Genomic DNA, 16,644 nt, shown 5'->3' with positions numbered 1-16,644 from the left:
TCATGTAGACGCCTAAGGATTTCCCAATGCTTTTTGGCTAAAGATTGGATTTTCCGGAAAGACTCTCCCAACAAGCATATGTGGTCATTCCTTGGTTCTGCAGGAAGTCAGCAAGAAAAATATTTCAACTCTACCTGCTGCTATGGCCTTTGCTCTTGACCAGTATGCCTGTGTTCTGATGGCCACTTTCACTGCTAAGTAGCTGTGGCTTGGTTGTGCCTTGTTTCCAGGACCATCCTGGTAAAGCCAAGATTTAACGTGCACCTGACTTGGATTTCTCAGTCACAATTGCACAAGCTGAGCCATTCAAATGATCTGTGCTGCTGCCTTCTTTTCTGCTGCTAAACAGCAGTTTTCTTTGATTGATGGCATGATCAGGATGTGCTTTGCTTCCTTGCAAGTTTATGTGAATGACCTGCCATGAAGGTCTTCATCCTCAACATTGCCTTGTTCCTTCTTAAAACAAGTTATCCATTCATAAATTGCCTCTTTCTTCCAGGCATTCCCCTCCATACATTTGAGGGACAGGGCAAAGGATCAGTGACTTCACCACTCTTCCACCAACCTTCAGCTGTCAATCTAATGTTTGTTCTTGCTTCCATTTTAGTAGAGTTCATGCCACCTTTTCAAACTTACAACCTCAAACTAGATATTATTCAGACATGCTACAATTAGTTATAACTTTATTTTGATATCAATTTCTTTTTTAAATCTATGCAGAGTTTTTATTTTGTTTTTGGTTTTGCCTTATATGCATTTTCCTAGAATTTGGTAAAGACCACTGATAAAAGGCACATGCTTTTATAACAAGCACTCAAGTTAGGTGTAAATGTATGAAAGACAGTCCTCAGGTGACTGGGCCCAGGTAAGGTAGATTGGAAAAGATATCAGGAAGAGCTGGGCACACTCTCCATTCATTCACTAAGTAGATCTTTCATGAAAACCTTCTATGTTTTGGGTACTATGCCAGACACTGGGAAAAGGCAGTGAGGAAAATCAGCCTTGTTATCTGCTCGTGTGGGACACCCAATAATATGGGAAAAATTAAAATTAATCAGGTAGCTACACAAATGAGTGTGTCAATTAGCTTCTGATTAACACCTCCACTGACTGGGGATGAGAGCACAGGGCAGAGTTCTAGAAGTGGATGTTCACAGGAACTCTACCAACTTAGGAAAGGTTTTTATAGGAAAGCGAATCTTGAGCTAGGAACTGAGGCTGAAGAAATGCTGATGGGGCAAAGGAGGAGGAACAGCAGGAACAGTGTTCTGGGCGGATGTCATGTGCAATGGCCCTGTGGTAGGGCAGAGCTGCTGTATTCAGGGAACTGGCTGAAGCAGCACAGAAGGCAGAGTAAAGGCTCTCACAAGACTGAAGAACCAGGTCTTCCCTGACACTGCAGGCCTGTCATGTGGTACTTCTGACCTAACAGTCACACGACACCACTGAGGAGTTTTAAACCAGATAGTAGGGAGAGGAAAGGCTTCCATCATAAACAATCACTGAACGTTAGAGGCATAGATGGGAGATAATGGAGACTCCGACTGGGGTGGTGGCACTGGATACAGGGAGTGGCAAATAAATCTGAAAGTTCCCAACAAGCATTCCAGAACATTATATAGAGGATGGAGGAGAAGGAGGCAGCTCCAGCGACCCCAGGGCTCTGAGGGCAGTGAAAAGAGCAGCCCTAGAAAAAGTTGGAAGAAGGAGCAGCAGGTGAGGGGCTCCTCAGAGCTGAATGGGTGCACCTATCTGGATTCTGCTTTCTGCAGAACCTTCCAGGGTTTGGAAGTAGGAGATGATCTAACGGATCCCTCCCCTCCACACCCAGCCCCACAGGTTACTGCTTTGATGGATAAAAGTCAGGAAACCTGAGATGAGTGTTGGACTTGACCACTGGCTAGCTATGTAGTCTGGAGCAAGCCATTGAATTATAGACTCACAATAGACTTCCTTGTAGACCAGGGAGAAAGGACATCCAAAGAGAAGAAAAAAAAAAAAGCAAAACCAAGATGCTTCTGTCCCTCCCACCTTCCTCCTACCTCAGAGCCTCCTGACATAGTTGTTCAGCCACATATGCTATGTCTCCACTGGACATTGAAAAGGCACAGATTTCAGCCTGGCCTGATATCTCACAGGTGTGGTTGAAGGGCTTGAATCTGTAGCTTGTTCTGAAACTGTGAGCTGTGAGTCATAGAGAAGAGAATAGAGAAGCTCCAAAGACCATGTCCACAGTGTCGCCGATTACATGTCATGCTGTCACAGGGGCAAGCTTGAGCAAGAGCTCCAGCTGTGCCTCCAGCTCCTTGTCGGACAGGGATGCACTTGGGTTTCATTATTTCATCATTGCCACTAGAGACCTAAGGCAGGTGCCGCCACATCCTCAACTAGAGATGCATGCAAGGTTGTCACATTCTACAGGCTAAAACTCCTAAAAGCAAGCCCAAAATTTCCCTTTGAACCCACTGGAAGAACACAATCTACCTGAGTTCTACCCTAATCTTATTTTTTTAACTCAAATACCAGCAACATTTTTCACAAATTTTCACAACATTTTTCACAAATTTCAGGATGTTGACTCCATAGAAACCACACAACATAGAATTGAACTTTTGAAAAATTAGGTTGGCATATCAACTTGCCATATGACTTACAGGATGTTTTCAGCAAAGCCATGTAAAATGAAAACAAGTTCTGGAACACATGAAACACCTAAAAATAGCATTTTGTGCTAGAACCAGATGTGAAAATTATCCACATAACTAAATCCCAAAGTTTATTGGAGCAGTAGGGCTCTTAAAGTACATGAAGGCCCTCACATTTCTTGGTGATTTCTAATGGGCATGTCATGTTTCCCCGAAGTATGTTGGGAATACAAATTAGTACTTTTCTTTATGTTCCCATCAGGCTGGTACATCCTAAACATCTAGTATAAGAGCAGGTACATAATAATTGAGCCAAAGAAGGCAATTGAGTACCAAAGACTTGACTTGCACCATCTGGCTTATCTTCATGATTGCCTATACTAATGGGAAAACCAGGTCACAAAGATAATAAAAGGCAGAGCAAGAATCCCCACCCAATCCGTATGATTCCCGATACCCGTGAGACTATCCCCACCACTGACGTGGCACTCCCCAAATGACTCACATTTTATCTTATCTTCCAAATGGAGGCCCATGCTGGGTTTATCACTGGCATAGTCATAAAAATGATTATCTTAAGGAAATACCATGAGTTCATATCATTATGAGCCAGATTAAGCACCAAAACCTTTTAGCCAGGTTTAATGCATAATGCACATAACAGCTAGTCCAGCAATCCCATTGCTAGCGATGATAACTGAAGGATATGCTTACATAAATATGAAAATGACCAAAACTATATTTTGTTATGCTTACTACAGCACAACTTAAATATGCAAAAGTAGAAGGCTGACCCTAAAAAAAGCCATTGTGCAGCTCCTAAAAAAAAAAGTAAAGTGGATGCATGTGTATAAATATGGAAAGATCTTTAAGAAAAACAAAAGAAATAGAAACATATGCATAGTTCCACATCTTCTCTGATTAAATAAGATACACTCCTGGAGCAATCTATCATTCTCTAAGCATCTCCCAATTTCTGTTATCAACCTGCTTCTTTCTCTCCCTGAATTGGTACTTAGCATTTAACAGGACTAGAATTGGGACATGGAAAGATAAGCCATCAGAGAAGCCCCCAGCACTCAGACAGGGAGAAGAAATAAATAAAAGTACAGTTTCAGACTGGGTGGGCAAGTTCAGGGACCACCTTGCTGAAAACTCCCCAATCTACCCCAAGGAAACTGCAGATAGGACAAGCAGGACTGGACCAAGGGAGCAGAGGCTCAGGCCAACCAGGGTATTGCACCGCAAGTACCAACTAGGTGTCCATATAAGTTTCCATATAAGGAGTCACACTGGGAAGGAGAAAGCAGAGAGTCAAGAGTGCCACAGGATGGAGCATTTCCTTGAAAGGAACTAGGTCAAAGTGAAAGGAGACAGTTAAAGCAGAAGACAGTACTCCCACTAACTGACAAGACTTCCTGGTGGACTAGAAAGGAAGGACATCCGAGTTGGGGGAGGGGAAACAGAGATGCTGCTTCATATATCCTAGAGTAGAGAATGAGTGTGTCTGTGTGGGCTACTTCACCAGGACGCATCACAGAAAGCTTCCAGAACTCTCTTACCTCTCAGGAGTGCAACTGGAGGTCAGTGGCTGTATGGGGAGGGAAATTCTATTACTTTTGTAATAGAAAATTTTCAAACATTTTTAATAGTCAGGCATCACCAGAAGAAAAAAACTGGTGATGCAAAATTAGTTTCACTTCCCATTATAGTCTGTTTTTGCACTAAAACAATGAAAACAGACCTTTTCTGGAAATCAACGATATCTTCCATCTGATTTATAGTTGATGAACTCCATAGTTCCACATCCACAAGAGGATCCAAAACTTTGTGAATGCATCACATTGAGATCTCATTGAATCAACAGCATCAAATCTTTTCTTTTTTTAAAGATGATTTATTTATTTTAAAAGTAGAGCAGCAGAGAAAGTGAGACAGAGACAGACAGAAAGATCTTCCATCTGCTAGTTCACCCCCCAAACATCTGTAACAGCCAACAAGGTGGGTGACACTTCAGTGTTACAATGTCAATATTTCAGATTAACTCTCAGGTTGTGCATATCAGAAACGAGTCCCTAAGTGAAAGGCTTCGCATGGGTAGCAGTCATCTGTTAATTCATTCATTCTAGGTATTTTTAGAAATTGTTGCATATCAGGCACCTTTATAGGAACTGTGACATAGTCGTGAACAGATCAAGGTCTATGTCCCAAGGAGTTTCTATACTAATGAGAGAGACACTGAACACACACTCAAGTAGATTACTACTATAATCTTAGTGAATGGAAAACGCTATGATAAAAATAAATCACTATAATGGAAAAAATTGGTAAATAAAGGTAGTGATTACTTTGAACTGAATTCTTGCTGAACTCTTCATAACTAACTTCATGTTAAAGTCTCTTTAGAAAGTAACATTACTCCACTTGGTATTTTGTCTTTTGGGGATTCTTTAACCACAGAAATGGAAGAAAGTTTCCAGCACGAAAAAAATCACAGGGACATGAGACATGAAGGAAGATCAGTCACCTGAAGCTCCACAGGAATTCTGAGCTCACTGGCGCACCAACTTAGCAGTTTTGGGGGTCTTCTCCAAATTACAAAGAGGTAAAGCTTGTTGTTTCATAAGATGAAAAAACAGGTGTATTGGGGGAGAATGAGGACATAACTGAGTTGTGGCTGCTGGGGACTAAATTCAACTTCAGAGCTCCCTCTTCAATAGTCCTCTGTAGCCACATGAGTTGTGTGAAAGTAAGGGTCTTATCTATTGATTTGTTTTCACTTTTCATGTACCTTTCCCAGAGTCAGAGAGAAAATGTAGATAGAAAACAAGCTCAGAGCTTCTGGCTCACTCACTGAATGAGAGGCCACTCACCTGGCCAAAGCTGGACCAGGTCATGGCTGAGAACTGAGAACTCAACCTGGGACTCCCACAGGCTGGCAAGAAAGTCTATATAACTTGAGCCATCCTTGCTACCTGCTGACACCTACTTTGATGGGGAGCTGGAGTTGGAACAGCACCAAACTCCTGACTCCAGCTTCCCATCAAAGCAGTTGCCAACAGGCAGCAGTGATTCCCAGAAGGCCCCACAGCACATGCATCCCTTGGCATGCCAGACCAAGTGTGTAAAGGGGGCTGTGAGAATTTCTGTGTCTCTGAGACTAAACACATTGTCTATGGGGATACTGCTTACTGTGAGACCTATAAAACATAACTTCTAGAACCTTCCTGGAAGTATAGTGTTGGGAATCTGATAACATGGATTTGAATACTAGTTTGTCAACTTCTAGCTGCATGATCACAGGTGAATTAATTGAACTCTCTAAACATTAGTGTCCAAATGTTCCTTGGCCATTTACTACATGCCTAACACTGTGCCACTTGCAGGAGATGTAAAAGTGAGGAGGTTGAATTTCCTTTACCTTCACGAAGGTTACTGCTCTTGTTGAGAAGACACACATGAACCATACCTCTAATGCTGCTCTACAATTCCTCTAGACATGCAGTGGTCCTGCCTTTTCACCTGTGCTAGAGGTTGCCCGCATCCAGCTGTGTCCACTGCTCCTTTCCTTCTGCCCTTCTGACAAGATCACACCTCCTGCCTCCATGCTGTCCAACAGGGCCATGTAGCAGGATTAGCCCATATGAGAATGGGACCACCATGGCCACTTTTGGGCCATTGCATAGAATGGCCAGCACGACCACCTCCTAAACTTTCTTTTCCTGCCCCCTCAGCCAAGGAAGCCAATGTACTGAAAGAGGCAACTACAGGATGCAGGAGTTCCCATCAACTCCGTCTGGCAGACCTCGGAGGAGAGCTGTCCAAGAGAAGGAACCATACCTGCAGTCAACGTTGACTTAGCAACACACTTGGGAGTTCAGCCACCAAGGGGTACAAGTTGTAAGTCACTACAGCATGAACAGTTCTCACTTAGGAATCAGCCAGCCTGGGAAAGGCTTTCTGAGAGTGCCACCCGAAGGAGTGAGTGCGGGCAGGGAGGACCATCCGAGCAGGCGATGGCAGGGCAAAAGCTTAGAAGGAGATGAAAGGGCCTGGTGTGCTGGCTAACAGGAAACAGTGCAGATGGCTGGAATGCAAGGAGAAAGCGGACACAGCAGGATGAGGCACAAGAGGTTGATCAGCCATGTCAAACTGGGGGAGGAGGGATCCTTAGGGCCAGGTGAGCAGCTTGCCCCGGATCCTGAAGGCAACGGCAGACTAGGAGAGCTTTGGACATGTTCTTCATTGGTCATAAGGCCAAGCAACTGGAGCAGCCTAGTGACAGGAGATCAACATGAAACTCAGCTGCTCATGGAAAGTACCTACTGTGGTACCTGGCAGACAGAAATACACGACTTCCCTTTTCCCTTCCTCTGCTCATCTGCTCACGTAATTTGAGAAACTAGCCAACCCTGGAGCTCAGCAAACTTACTTCCAGAAATAAGTGTATGCGTACGAATGTGTCCTGCAGACTTGCTTGCAGAGGCAAAAAGCCAAAAAACTTGGATAAACACCAAGAGGAAACTGGTTGAGGGACCAGCATTGTGGTACAGGGGGTGAAACTGCTGCTTGCATTGCCTTCAGAATGACAGTTTCTCTTTTGGCTGCTCTGCTCCTGGTCCAGCTTCCTGCTAATGTGCCTGGAAAGCAGCTGGAGATGGCACAAATGCTCCCTGGCATCACATGGGAGACTGCATGGAGTTCTCTGCTCCTGTCTTTGGCCTGGCCCAGCCCCAGCAGTTGCAGCCATTTGAAGTATGAACCAGTGGATAAAAGATCTCTTTCTCTCTCTGACTCTCCATCACTCTATCACACTGCCTTTCTGATAAATAAGTAAATAAGCAAACCTTAAAAATCGGGACGCGAAAGAAACTTTAAAGGGTTATATCAGAACTATAATGCAGAAGCCTAATAATTTTTCACAAAAACTTTCATGCCATTGCCTTGTGTAATGAAAGGTACAAGCAAGAGCATGCTCATAGCGGAGAAAGACTCTGTTAAAGCTTTCTTGGGTGTTTTTCTGCTAAAACTCTGGCTAACTTTTTCAAAGCACTGTCCTAGTAAGCAGATGTTATCTTTTTTTGACCCTCCAAAAAGTGAATAAACAAAACACCTTGAGCATTTTTCCAAAAATCTATCACCATGACATTTCCTCTTGACTAGTCTGCTTCTGCTTTGATTGGACTAACCCAGCTCTCGGCAGCCATGGCTGCAACAGTGCTTTGTCTTCTATACTGGCAAAGCCATGTTGTGTCTCCTGCTACAATCTTCCAAGAAATACTTCACAATTCTAATCCTATTTGCTCAAGATGGTGAGCGCTGCTCTTGTTTTACAGCAATTTTTGCTTGCTTGCTTGCTTACTATAGGTTCCTGTACAAACTTTATGGATGGGGATTTACGTAGGAGCAAATACTTAAAAAGAGGAAATAAGGACAAATAGAGTAAATTTGGGATAAGAGGAGATGTGACATCTGTTTGTACCCAGGCGTTGTTCCTCCTTACCTACTGACTTCTCAAGCTGCAGGACTCGACTCAGAATGTCAGCACTCTGTGACACTTCCCAGGTCAAGTCAGACGTCCTCCTACAAGGCCACATTGCTTCTAACCGAGAAGCTGTCACAGTTCCAGTTCCTTCACTTCATCTCCGCTGCTAAGCAGCAGCATAGGGACTGTATCATCACAGCTTGCCTTCCCAACAAAAATCCATGTTTGTTGAAGGAATCATTGCGTATTAATGTTGGGCATGGTACTACATATTCCCAATTTTGATAAAGAGATAGTTTCATGGAAGAAAAAAAAACACATCTCTAGAAATTATCAAATTCACACAGCAGGCAGAAAGGTTGCACAGGTATAACTCCAAAGCAGATAATGAATCAAAGATCTGAACAACAAAAATCAAGAACAAAGACAAATGAAATCATGTGCTTGTATGTTTTGCATCCTACAGCAGCATGTTTTCATTTAAATAAATTTTGACAATCTACCATTGTTGTTCCATGTAAAATCTCCCCTGTCCTGACTCTAGAAAAAGTGAAGCAAATAAACATGTTTAATTCTATGCTGCTGAGCAAAGTGGCTGAACATGACAGCACTGTGGCAGGTAGCACTGGTGACAACCAATATTCCACTCAAAGAAATGTGCTCATGAAGAACCTAGATGTTTTCTGCCTTTTGTGGTTCTGCCTTAATGGCTTGGCTGGCAGGTTTGGCTGAAGGCAAGCTCCTCCCTCCTGTAAATAGTGTGGTAGATACCACCTACCTAGAGCTCAAGTATTCAAACTGAAGTTTCTAACTGAATTCATGACCTACTAGGTTGGGAAGGATTATAACTATGTTATGTTTTGTTATCTAGACTTCAACAAAGAGAAGCCTTTCAAGTGCCAGGCTGTACATGGAACACCTGATGACTTCTACCTTCTATCAGAAACCTATAGATGGACCCCCTACTGCTGCTGTTACTCAACGGCGCCACCTCTCACCAGGAAGTAGCCAAGAGCAGATGACTACATCCCCTTTCCCTAAAAACAGTTGGGGTTCAGTCTTCTGTTTTGAAATGTAGGAGCCAGATGGGATGATAGAAAGTTAGGGTCTCCGGTTCCTGGTAAAACTGTCATGTATACATGTAACCTCTTAGCACTAAGATTTCAAATAAATAAAGTAAATTTTTAAACAATATAATGGTTTAAGTTGGGAACAGCAGCTATGTCAAGGGACTGGCAAGTCTTATCGTTACAATTGGCATGGGAGGGATACTTTCATACTTTCTTTTTAATTAATAGGGAAGTTAGGAGAGAAACACCACCCTGAAAAACTGGAATAGGCAAACATATTCCTATGAGACTGTTGCCAAGGGTAAAGTCCTAAAAGCCAGAAGATTCCTGCTTCCAGTTGAAATTTCCTTTTCATGTTGGAATGGAATTGTTTTTAAATACAGTATTTTTTCCTGGCGGTCTCTGGGATTATTAATTCCAATGAACTAAGGCACAGACTCCGAAGGGATTTACATGGTCCAGGACCTCAATGCTAATTACTCCTTCAGAGGAAGCCCTGGTCACTTTTAGGAAATGAGTGAACCCTTCCCATCAGGAAAAGCAAAATTTTAGCACTGTGGGCTTATGGGGAAATGACGGTCACACTTCCAAAGGGATTTGTTGGTGAAGCAAACTGAATCACTGACAGAGAGGTCCTTGAGGCTGGGGTCAAGGCTTGCAGTAGGTGCTGGTAGAGCAAAGGTAACTTCATGGAAGCACAGTACCTGTCTCAGAGAATACCTAGGCTCAAGCTCAAGCGCTCTCAAACCCAGGCTTTTCCACCAGGCACTTCAAAAAAGAAAGGAAAAATATATATATAGTAGCTCTGACACTTTCAGGAAATGTAGGCTCACTGAATTTAAAATGCCTGTGGCACAGTTCAGTGGAAACATCCTTAGGGCTGTCTGGAATACGGAATACGGCAGACTGAATGTAGGTAGGGACATCAATCTGAGCCGTCTACAGACTGAAGAAGGAGTCGGCAACACACATGAGGGTGAGTTGGCCCACAGGAGATACAGCAGGAAGAAGACCTGTGGCTTAGCAAAGTGGTTGAGGCCACATAGTCCCCAGGTTCAAAGCCTGACTCTGTCCTTCTCCAGAGGGCATGCTTGGGCCTGTCACTTAACACTTTTAGCTCTCCACATGATCAACCTCACAACCACACATGGAGAGCTCAACAAGTCATAGCAGCAGTTCAGGGCAGCTGGTACCCAGGGGACCTTCCCAAATGTCGCCTAGTTGCAGGCTCCCTTCAGGTAATGGCCTAAGGTACACTCCATAAGTAGGAAGAGGAGCAGCAGAGAGAAGGGAGGGTCCCAAGCTGACCAGGAAGGAACGGTGGGCAGCTTCAGATAGGTCACAAGTAGAGAACCCAAATAATCTCACTGGATTTAGCAACAAGAAAGTCTTTAGCCCCAGTTTCCAAGAAACCCAGGCAATGCTATTAATGAGAACCCCCCCAAAACAAGGTTAAACAAGGTCAAAATTAGCTTTTGTTTTAATTAATGCTTTTCTGATTACCAAAGTAATTCCTAAGCAACACAGAAACCCAGAAAACAAGGCAACACGGAAAGGAAAAAGCAAGAGTGATTATTCCACCTCCCAGGGACCGCACTTCTCTCCCTGCGTGTACGGATGTCAGGGGATGACTAAATCTGTCCAATCTTTTCAAATACATTATTTCATTCCTTTCTATATTGTTTAAAATTTTACTTTATTTATTTGAAAGGCAGAATGAGAGAGAGAGAGAGGTGGGTCCCAGCTTGTGGTCTAGGAAGTCAGATCAGCTCCCTGTTTGTGGTCTAGGAGGTCAGTGGGTCTTCCATCTTTCACATCATTACAATGATCAGGGCTGAGTTAGGTTGCAGCCAGGAGCCCCACACTCCATTTGGGCCTCCCACCTGGGTAGTAGAGGTCCAAGTTTTGGACCATTTCTACTGCTTCCCCAGGTGCATCAGAGGATTAGAAATGGAGCAGTTGGGACTCCATCTGGCAGTCTGAGACGCCAGTGCTATGAACAGCAGCTTAACCCACAGTGCCACAACACTAGCTGCTACTCTCTCCCTTAGAATGCACTAATTAAACCTTTTTAAGTAGGTCACAATATCTAGGCGCTATAAAAAGAGAGTTTTCATAACAATCAAAACTTTCTTCATGGTAAAAAACACTATAAGCAGAAAAAATGATAAACTGAAAACATGTTAAAAAAAAATAAGCTTGTCTTTTGGAGTATATCAGGGAAAATGGAATAAAAAGTGTTCTCAAGTATCTGACCGGATGCTCTATCTTACTTAGAATACAAAAGATTCGAATTAAAACTTTAAAGGACTTCAGTTTCCTCCCTCATCATTCTAGCAAAGACCAAGAAGGCCGACAGTATCATGCTGCGCTGACAAGGAAGGAGGAACCGCACAAGCCAGAGTGCTCCACTGCCCTAACCTCTTCCTCCGCGTGTCAACATTTCCCCTGTCTTTTGAAGAGTCAGTAACTGCTTTTCAGAGAAACTATCTTATCGATAAGCACACTGAGTGGTATTGCACATGGACAAAAACATTCACTGTAACTAGTTGTTATGGCAAATGATTAGCAACAGCCTAAAATTCCATCAGAGAAATACTGTTAAAATAAATTAAATGCAAGAGCTAAAAAGGAAGAGTAAGTAATAATGGTTAAAACACATTCTACCACATGCTATGCCACTAATTATGTAAAAGAATCAAATCATGGGATATACAAACAACTTTCTTCCAATTGCATGGGATATTTCTAGCAGGAGTTACAAGAAATCAGTGGCAGTGCTTGTCCCTTAACAGCTCAGGGTTGGTGGAAGGGAAGCTTTCATCGCAGACTTGCTCAGTGTTTCTTTCATAGGTGTGTGTGATCTACACACAACTGAAAGCAAAAATGAAAGATTTTAGAACAAAGGGACATCTGCGAGACTCTCCGCCTTTGCATTCTGCTGACCATTTCTGGGTTGTTAACTGTTTCTCCCCTTCGTACTTTGTCCAGCTTGATCCTTTTCTTTCTCCCTGAGTCTCTCTTTTTCTTTTTGCTTTATCTGTCTAACAAAAAAACTAAACAGGAGCTGGCACGATGCCTCAGCAGGCTAAACCTCCACCTGCAAGTGCTGGCATCTTATATGTCTGCTGGCTTGCACCCTGGCTGCTGCATTGCAGAGCCAGCTCCCTGACTGTGGCCTAGGAGGTCAGTGGAAGATAGCCCAAGTCCTTGGGACCCTGCACCCACATGGGAGACCCAGAAAAGGCTCCTGGCTCCTGGCTTCAGATTGGCTCAGCTCTAGTTGTTGCAGGCATTTGGGAGTGAACCAGAAAGATGAAAAATCTTTCTCTCTGTGAAAATCTATCTTTAGAATAATACTAAATAAATTTTTTATTCAGGAAAAAAGAACCAAACAAAGGCAATAATAATTAGCACCGACTGAGAGCTCAGTGGATCCCAGTGACCAGGCCTCACAGGGATGACATCATTGACACCCCACCTTCACACCCAGACAGTAAGCTTTATCCGCCACAGTTGCAAAGGAGGAAACCTCAAAGCCATACAGCAGCACGGGATGAAGCCGGAACCTGAACCAAGTCTGTTTCTGCAAACTATACTTTTCCTAGTAAACAACACTCTTCAAAAAATGGAATAAATCAGGGCCTATTTTCACATTTTTTAATAAAATATTACAGTATTTACTTCTAATTCTTAAATCCAATAAATTAATACAACTGTTCTTTTAAACTACATATGCAGAGCCTGGCATGATGGCTCAATTGGTTAATCTTCCATCTCCAAGCACCAGGATCCCACAGGGGTGCCAGTTCATGTCTGGCTGCTCCATTTCCCCTCCAGCTCCCCACTTACAGCCTGGAAAAGTAGTAGAGGATATCCCAAAGCCTTGGGACACTGAACCCAAGTGGGAGACCCAAAAGAAGCTCCTAGCTTCTGGCTTCAGATTGGCTCAGCTCAGCTCAGGCTGTAGCTGCCAAATGGAGCATGAACTAGTGGGTAGAAGACCTTCTCTCTCTCTCTCCTCTCACTATAAACCTACTTTCCAAATAACAACAAATCTTTAATTTAAAAAAAAAAGGCTGTAAAGACCACCCACTTTTCTATAGTTAACCATATTTAAGATCCTGTATTGGGCCTAGCGGCGTGGCCTAGCGGCTAAAAAGTCCTTGCCTTGAACGCGCCAGGATCCCATATGGGCGCCGGTTCTAATCTCAGCAGCTCCACTTCCCATCCAGCTCCCTGCTTGTGGCCTGGGAAAGCAGTCGAGGACGGCCCAATGCTTTGGGACACTGCACCCGCGTGGGAGACCCGGAAGAGGTTCCAGGTTCCCGGCATCAGATCGGCACGCACACTGGCCCGTTGTGGCTCACTTGGGGAGTGAATCATCGGACGGAAAATCTTCCCCTCTGTCTCTCCTCCTCTCTGTATATCTGACTTTGTAATAAACTGAATAAGTCTTCAAAAAAATAAAAAGATCCTGTATTGACATGACTGAATTTCCAGGACTAAGTCACTGCTATCCTTAGTTATAAAGGTGCCTTGACTTTGATGGAGTTTATGTTGACAAATGAAGTTTTATTTTTAATGTTTAGCTCCATTTCCTATGGATTTTCTAGACTCTCTTCATAATACCTAATGTTTATTGACCACCTATTAGATGCCAGACAGATGCTAAGCTCATCACATAGGTTCTAACAGCCATACTCTCATCTTACAAAGTGAGAAAAAGCACAGCCCAGGTGTGAAATCTCTCTCCAAAGTAGACCACGCTTGCAACAGAGGAAGCAAGCATTTGAGCCTGGGGGATGTGGCTACAGAGCCCATGCCATCATTCTGCTGCCTGGAGACACATCAGTACAGTACATGGTACACAGCCCTGGAGAGGGCCCAGAGAAGACCCCTGTCTGTTCCTGGAAATGGATCGACACAGGATTCCGGGAGGATCCCCCAGGACTTGAGTCTCTCTTTGAGTTTAGAACAGAGACGTCATGGCATCCACGCAATGTCATTCCACTGTACAGTGAAACAGTTCTGGAAAGGCTGACAAGCTCTGTGGAGGAATTGAAAAAAACAAAAAAACAAAAAAACTCACCTCTTGTGACCTGCCTGGGCGCTGTGCCATGTAGTGGAACCAAGTTTCTAGGGAATTTCACATTTTACTCAACCATCTCAAGTCTGGCTGTCATAGTGGCAAGTCTCGCCTCATTAGTGGGCTCTGTTCATAGGAGCAGGGGGTGAATTTCATGGTACTGTTTGCTTTTCTAATGCAACATCCTAGAAGTACGCAACAGAATTATAGCCGAGATGAATCAGAAAGAGGCTGCAGCACAAGAGGCACTGCCAAGAACAATATTGGAAGTGATTCTTTTTCCTTCTGGTACAGTTACAGCTGAACTTCTCATCCACAAACGAGCCATCCACTGAGGGCCCTGGGAAGCTCCCAGGGCTTTCCTAGTCCTGTCCATTCAGAACCGTCAGAGCCCGTCTCTTCATCACTTCTGATGGGAATGGGACAGAAATCCCTAGACATCTGGGGTATCAATTTGCTGGATCAGATTTTCTTACTGTTAACTAAAAAGAGCTAAGTTCAAACCTCTTCCTAGACTCACCACAGCTTGATGAAACACCTGGCCAGGGAAAAGCCAAAGATATGTCTCTGTAGAACAAGTTCTCCTCTGCTCATGTCCTGATTAATTCAGCTGGTGACCTGGGCCTGTAGCAGCCTTCGTTTGGGGGCACAGAAATGGTATGCATTGGCAGAACTATCCTTTTCCCCAAAAAGTTTATTGCCAGGTGACTCTTTAAATTCACGATCAAACAGTACTTTATGCTTTTGATATATCCTTTTCATAACTTCCCAAATGCCACTCATAAAATATATGATCTCTGGATTGAGTTGGTTTTGCCTTTAAAATACACTTCTGTTTCCTTGAGCTGGAAGTTATTTAACAAGTTCTTGGGGAACAGAGAGAAGAAAGTTCCAATTGGCAGCATTAGTAGGTTCCCATGTTGTAGATATTCCACCTCCATCTAATCTCAAGATGCTGTTGGGAGTCATAGCAAGCAGAGCTGGGATGAAGTGGGCACAGGTGGCTTCCTTATGGACACTGCCCCAGCCAGTTCCCACACCCCAGGCTGACTTCCCCATGATCTTAGGCTAAGATAACCAGTTGTGGTAGCCCCAAGCCTACTACCCCATCTTCAGCCTCCTGTGGTCTTCTTCCCCTGCTCGCTGCCCTGTGCATACCATTTTCCTTGGCTCCCTGTTCCATTCACTGGTGCTGAATTTTCAACATACTTCCCCCAAATTGGTTCCTACTGAGGGTTATTAGATTTAACAAAGAAAAACACAAAAAGACAGGAACATGCAGTGATATTTGAATTTCAGGTGGACAAGGAATATTTCCTTGCATAAGTATGAAATACTTAGAATAGCTACAGATGACCTGTGTGCATCAGATATTGATCTGGGCAACCTACGTATTGCCTTGCAAACCCACCACATCTTACTTATCCTCCCGACACCTCACCAGCTTCATGATTCTAGGAGTCCACATGACCTTATTTAGGTAACATCATTTAGCCTCTCCAAACCTCAGATTATAACAGCTACTAGCAGAGTGAATCTCCAGAGAGTCAACGTATGTAAAGCACCTGGTTGAGTACCCAGTATTCAACCTATAAGTCAAGGATCGCTCACTCATGGTATCTTCGAAAGAAAACGCTGCAGCTTTGGAATCTAAGGCCCAGAAGTTCTCCTAAGACTTCACCTAGATCTTCCAAACCAACCCCAGGTGGTCTTGAAGACTGCAAGAGCTATGTGAAGGAGGAAGTGCCTGCCAGCAGCTTATGCCAGCATCTCAGGGTCCTCCAGAGAAGTCCCCACCATCCCTCACCCAAACACTACTCCCAGCCTGGATTCATGGAAGGCGAGGCACTTTGTGCTGGGTCTTGCTTATGTTCCTGCAGGAACTGTGGCTTCTTTTACACAAACAACACAGTCATCACCAGAACCAGTGAGAGAAGTCCTAAGACTACAGACTCCTCATCAAAGTATATCCTTCTTTCACTTGTAAAACGGGGACCCCACAACACTCCCCCACCCCCACAAGCCCCCACACCCGGCAAGGAACCAGACAAGGTGAGGAGCTGTCACCTGTTTCTGTAACTCCACAGGTGCCTGGCCCCCAGTGCAGAGCGACAAGCTGCTGATGCCCATGGCGAGGGCCAATCAGAGCTCAACTGGATCCTGGAACCAGCTGAAAACAAGCTTCTGTCAAGCTGTGGACTCATTTTCGTGATGCCAAAAAGCACAAGTTTACTGATTTGGAGCTGAGGCTACTGTATGAACAACTGATAGAATTAACCCCACTAACAGCAGTTATTTTAAATGCATAGTGTCTTTGTGAAGACACTCTTCTCCTGTGCCTTATGAACTGAAGTG

The sequence above is a fragment of the Ochotona princeps genome, chromosome 20 (genome assembly GCF_030435755.1).
Source record: "Ochotona princeps isolate mOchPri1 chromosome 20, mOchPri1.hap1, whole genome shotgun sequence".
Taxonomy (NCBI): Eukaryota; Metazoa; Chordata; class Mammalia; order Lagomorpha; family Ochotonidae; genus Ochotona; species Ochotona princeps.
This window is presented reverse-complemented; position numbering follows the sequence as displayed.